This window comes from Zea mays, chromosome 8 (genome assembly GCF_902167145.1).
Source record: "Zea mays cultivar B73 chromosome 8, Zm-B73-REFERENCE-NAM-5.0, whole genome shotgun sequence".
Taxonomy (NCBI): Eukaryota; Viridiplantae; Streptophyta; class Magnoliopsida; order Poales; family Poaceae; genus Zea; species Zea mays.
The window spans coordinates 167612381-167618931 of NC_050103.1; the positions used below are offsets into that span (position 1 = coordinate 167612381).

General features: G+C 40.9%; 1 pseudogene; it reads right to left on the minus strand.

Annotated features, from left to right (window-relative positions):
• Positions 1 to 2116: 2116 nt before the first annotated feature.
• LOC109941507 (uncharacterized) lies at positions 2117 to 6021 on the minus strand (annotated as a pseudogene).
• Positions 6022 to 6551: the final 530 nt, after the last annotated feature.

Genomic DNA, 6551 nt, shown 5'->3' on the forward strand with positions numbered 1-6551 from the left:
TGTTCTAGTACCTAGGACTTGTCCCCTAGAGGCCTAAACCTTATCCTTACCAAGGGACAGGTTCTTGCAATCCTGATCGATAAGGTCTAGAAACATAATGCAGAAGATTGAATGCAATCAGGATGAGGACCCCGTAGGTATACCACTGAGGCGGCACTGAGCACCATTATGGAGCCATGTGCAGGGACACCTTTTTTATTTAGGTCACTAGGTGTGGGGGCCATATACATGATACCTTTTTAGAAGCAAAGCACGGTTATGGCCCCACCTACGGATTTGCCACCTCACACGAGGTGGGCCCGGGGGCCACTGTCGGTACCTCAAGATTGGGGTACTCACTATTGCTGGATCAAGTCGGACCCTCCGGGACTACCCTTAGTCACCATGTTAATGGTTGTTCGTTCTAACCCAGTGGCTAGGTTTGCCTAGTTAGGCCACTGGACTCGGGTGAAGGCCAACACCTATAATCAGTGCTCTGGAACCCTAGCAGAGGGGGTTCGGGTTTACCGCATGTCTTGAACACGAGGGCAGTCGACACCCGTGTTCGAGGGCCGGAACCCTAGTAACAGCCCCATCCCTCATGGCGAGCCACCCAGACCTCTGTCCTAAGGGGGTCCATTGTTGTCACGTGTTGGCCAACACCGCAGGAGACATGACCTCCCCCGGACACCATCCGGACTCATAGCCAAGGGCGGTCCGAAGCTGTCACGGGGAAGGGCGGTCCCAGTCACTACTCCCCACACAAGGCGAGGCCCAGTGCTGCCATGTGTTCTACGACGCGTGACGTAAGCCATCGGGGAAAGCCTAACCTCAGCCTCTAAGTTTAAAGTGCCTCTGCATTAACTACGGATGAGATGTATACCTGCCCGCCCTAGTGGTAGGCGGCACGTCTGCAGTACATAGGCCGCACAGTAACTCGCGTGTTACCGAGGCAAGACCATTGACTCCCTATGTCGCTTGGGCTAATGTCATTATTACTCCCACTATAGCCCGTGTGTTACCGAGGCAAAAGGAAACGAGCGAATAAGACAGGCTGCCGCCGCCTGAGCACCCCTACATGCGGTAGTGCATCAACCTACGCCACAACCTACACCCGTGTCCTGCTCCGATTAGATGGGGTAAGGGCACGACAAGCTAGGAGATCTAAACAAAGACCAGGAGGAGTTATCTGTTCTCCTTCTCCACGGACCGCCGCTCCACTTACTCCATATCTAGCAATAGATTACTATGCCCACTTGTCGGGGCTCGGTCACACTACAACACTTGTGACCTTCTGTGACGTTCTCTTTATGTCACCAAACTTTGAATTTATGTCACTTTTTGAAATTTATGACATCTCCATGACGAAAATGACTTCGTCACCTATCATGCGTGGCATTGCATGATCTATGACGTTTCATGTTCTTTCGTCATAAATTTAGTGACATAATATATGTCGTCATAGTGTTGTGACATGCTATTTTCGTCACTAACCATCACTAAAAAACGCCACATCATGCTTACACGTAGGATAGAAAACATCATAAATTAAACATGCGAATTACATGGCATGGCTGGGATCTTACGTGGCATCTATGCTTATGACAATTTTATTCGTCACAAAATATTTGGTCGTAAGCCAATTTGTTTCACTATTTTTTTGCATTTCTATTTTTTAATCTGGTAGCCCAGCGCATAGACATTGCGTCCATTTTATTGTACCCTATTTTTGCCTTTTATTTTTAAATCTGTAACCAATCATTGTTAACAGGCGCAGAAATTGTAGTGCCCCGCTGGAACCAGCGTTGGGTTGCACCAGCCAATTTGTTTCACAAATCACAATGTACTATAAGCAAAATCCATTGTAATTAAACAAATAATAAATGACCATCAAATATACTTAGCAACATATTATCATAGATATAATTTATCAAAACCAAATCCTTCAAAATTTTCAATACTAGCATCATGTTTTATCACCAGCTTCACGTAGAGTGCCGAGGACAGTACCAAAAGAACATATCAAAATTAAAAAATGTCATGTTTTCATCACACTAGCTACAAAGGATAGTACCAAAAGAACAATAAAATAAGGGTCATATAGTAGAAAAGGGCCACACAAAAATGAATTGACCAACTACTTATTGAGGCTAAAGAGGCGACGAAGAAGAGCATTGGTCTCATCTGCTCCTTTTTGCAGATCATTAATCTTTTCTAACTCCTTATCCCTTGCTTGTTCTGATTCTTCTACCTTCTTCTTGAGGGCATCTAACTGAGCTCTAACTTCTAATGTATTTTGCTTCTCTGATTCAAGTTCTGCCTCAAGGTCTGCCACACGTGTAGGATCACCACCATGCATTGCCGCTTTTCTTTGTGGCAGGTACAAGACCAATATTTTGAAGAAATTTTGATGAAGCCAACACATAAGCAACTGCTTCTAGAGGGGTCTTGGATTCTTTCCCTTCTACTCCATGTCCACCCACAAGTGATTCCATTGTGTCCTGTGAATGAGGAGGTTTAAAAATAAGACAAGAGGTGATAAAATGAAACCAAAACAAGCAATAGCATATCAAAATGCATAAGTCATCTATATTATACAAGTAGCACATCATCTTTTTATACAAGTAGCAATGTAGCATTCTACCTAGTATATGTCATCTCTATTATACAAGTCATGTTCCTATAAGTAGAATTGCTCAAGTGTTCTCTATTATAAAAGTAGCAATGCTAGTTGTATAATACATGGAAGTGTTCGCTATTATACAAGTCATCTCTATTATACAAGTAGCATTGTTCCTCACCTATCAAAATGCACAAGTACCATTGTCATCTCTATTGTACAAGTCATCTCTATTGTTTTGTTGCTCTCTATTATACAAGTAGCATATGATTTATATTATACAGGTAGCGTACCAAAATGCATTGTCATTTCTCAGCCAACAGAGTTACTTAAATTTTTATTTAGAACGCTAAACTAATTCAGAAGAGAACAGTATGCATGGATAGATCTTTGATTTAGCTGAACAGAACAACACACAAGGATAGATGAACAAAATAAATGTTTGATTCAGCTGAATAGAACAACACACTTGGATAGATGAACATAATAGATGTTTGATCAAAACAGAACATAAAAGTTCCTCAATAAGATGTACCTAGAACAGAATAGAGCAAAACAAATGTTTGATTTGGAATAGAACAATTGCTTAATTCAGAACAGAACAGTACCCAAAACAGTATGCATGGTCCAAGAGTGATGCTTCCATATAGATACAATGTTATACAGAAAAAGGAGCAAGCATGATTTTGTACGGTTATTTGAAGTCAATGAACAACACTACAACAACATTATCTGAAATCAATAAATAAAAATATAGTTGAAAAGGGAGCATTCACTTACAATTGCTTCCTTTACAGGCTCAGCAAAACCAGTCTTGCTGCTACAATGGCACTCTTTAAAAAGATCAATCGCAGTTGGTGGTGCATCTCCATATTTGGCTTGCTTCTAAAATACATGCAAACAATTTCTAAATGTAAGCTTGGAACATAATGATAAGTGATGAACACACATTATTTATGTATAATACCACGGAATGCAAATGTGCAATGTAACTCCGAGATCCTGTCTTTTGCTGGAACCGAACTTTGCCACGAATCACTTTGTTGTTCTCACACTTGTCCTATACAACCATTTTGTAAAATAGGAAACATACATTAAAGTGGAGACAAAAGTACAAAGTCAAAAGTAGATATTCATAGTATCTAACACTTAATCCTCTGAGAAAACATTTTGTTGAGTATACTTAAGAAAAACAATAGTATCCAACACTTTATCCTCTAAAGTAGATATTATAATCAAAATCTAAATCTAAATCTTTTGATTTAAGTACATACCACAACTGGAAATAGATCATAGCATAGGGTAGTTTCTATCTAATTTCATGTTGACATTAGTAGAGAACACAAATTGCAGCTTGTAACTCTATACCTTGTGCTTTGGGGTAGACCACATATTCACTAGTTGCATCCATTGATCATCTGTCATAGTACTCAATGGTGATGTTGTTCTCACTTTGTCAGCAGCCACACCATTAAAGTAAGCTTTCTTGAGCTTATATCTCATTTGTCGTTGCACACACCTCATCACATCAGCACATGCAAATCTGACATCTTTGTTTTTGGTGTCGACGGCAAATTGACCCTAGTAAATAGCATGCATATTAGAATAGAGTAATTCAGTGTCCAATGAAGGTAAGGTGCCATTTGGAACAGAGGAAACATATGCAGTTCTTGTAGCCAAATTTCTTAGTTCTTTAATAAAAGAATAGAATCTGATAGAATGGTCTCATCAAGAAGTGAACGGCAATACTCAACATTAGGCATATAAGAGATTATTATACCTTTTAGTAATATCAGTAAAGCAATGTATGAGATCAAGTGCACCTGCTATCTATATGCTAACTTAACTAAGAGCTGCAGCCTCGTTGAAAACAAGAGGCATGATCTACAGTGCATCACCAAAATAGAGGTCCAACAATCCTGCACGAGCACAGAGAAGGCATGTTCTACAGTGCATTTGGTTTGAGTCCTAAAATACTTGCCTCATGGGGCACACAAACCCTAAAATAGACGTTGTTTAGACAATTTACAGAAATAGGGCACACAAACCAGCGCAAACAAGATATGTACCACAAACACAATGAAAGAGGAACCAAGACATGTTGTAGGAAGGAAGACTATTTACTTACACCAATTCTTCCGACGAAGTCTTCTAAATAGGACTTGTCATTCTTGTAATCCTTCCAGTGCGTTAGGATCGGTATATGTTCCCTAATTGAAATTCCTCCTTCTGAGGCAAGCATTGCAGCTTGCATAGGAACCTCTGGACGTCTTTTGCCTTCAGAGATGACCAATGGGATCTTTGTGTTTAAGCCTCGACTTATCCGTTCCAATTGTCTGCCCATACTTTTCCCCTTATCCATTTATCCATCATGGCATCTGTTTGACCTAAAAATAATGAACATTTTCACACAATTAGTGCAGGTTATAATCAAATTAATGCAAATTTCTAGAACATATTTGTTGTATAATGGATCACCATTTTCTTGCCTTCATCACAGATCTGAATCTCATCATCATGTTGTGCAGGACAATTGGCAGATATCAATGCCTGCTCTTCTGTATTTGTAGTCGAACCACGTACATCTTTCTCTACTGAGGATTGTTCCTTTGTCTTTTGCCTAGTTACTCTACCAACTTGGTCTTCTGCATTAGGTGCTATCACTCTCTTGGATCCTTTTGTTCCTCCAGAACCAGTAGACATGTTGGTGTTCCTCCTTTCACAGTTGTAAGGTACATCCTGCATGGCCTCGTATGCATAATAAAAGAATTAAACCCAAATTGATCTTACTGCACATTGAGCACAAATAAGTAATAACACCAAAGGGGTACAAGAAGAAATCTAAGTACCTTATCAGACACATGATGACCATTGTCCTCACTATGATCAGGTTCATACAATGGATCAAAGTCTTCTTGAGCGATAGAGTTCTTCCTTGTATTACTTGATCGAATAAGTGATGTAAATCCAGTTATACCAAGGCTGCTCAACATTTTGTTGTTCCTCATTACCTTTAAAGCCCTCTCCTTTTCATACTCAGTAATTGGTTCTTCTAAACAAACATTAAATAGACAAAATATGAGTGTTCTCCTGTTAACTAGGGCATGCCTGCTGAACGCAACAAAATATGAGTGTTGCAGCAAGTGAACTAATTGCTGCAAGTTCTGTTAACTAATTGTAGCAAGTGAATAGGACACAACTACTGAACTAATTGCAGCAAGTAAACTAATTGGAATTCTGTTGAACTAGATAAAATATCGGAATTCTACTCTCTGAACCCTCTTCCCTATATGAGAATAGGGGATCTGATCTGATCACCTGAAACGTCTCTACAGCAAAACAATAAATGCGTGAAGAACTTGAAGTCACTTACCACCAATGTCCGTGCGTGTCCTTGCCCCAGCCATCCTTCCAGGGGGCATCTTGATCACAACTAGGCAGCGACGAGCAGACGCCGAGGTGGATGGATGGGTGACGATGCCGAGGTGGATGGATGAGAGAACAGCGCCGAGGCAATTGGATGCGGCGGTGGCGCCGAGGCGAGGAGGACGATCGTGGGCTCGTGGCTGGGAACGAACGCCGAAGAAAATGGATGGATGATAGCGCCGCGGCAGATGGGGACGATGGTGCCGAGGCAGTTGGATTTTGCGGCGGCGTCGAGGCGAGGAAGACGGTCGTCAGGTCGTGGCCTCGTGGTGGGAAGGAATGAATTAGTTTAGGGTATGGTATATACAAATGTCTGTAATTTTGGAAGGCAGGGTTCGGCGGGATTTTTTGGCGGGCATAAAAATTATAGGCTATTTAACAATTATTAAACACAGACTCGTATTTAATAAACTTTCTGAAATGTATTATGAAATGTGAATTCTATGATGCACACACGTGTTCTGAAAATCTGAGTTGCACAGAAATGTGTTCTGAAATCTGAGTTGCACAGAAGAGGTTCACAAGC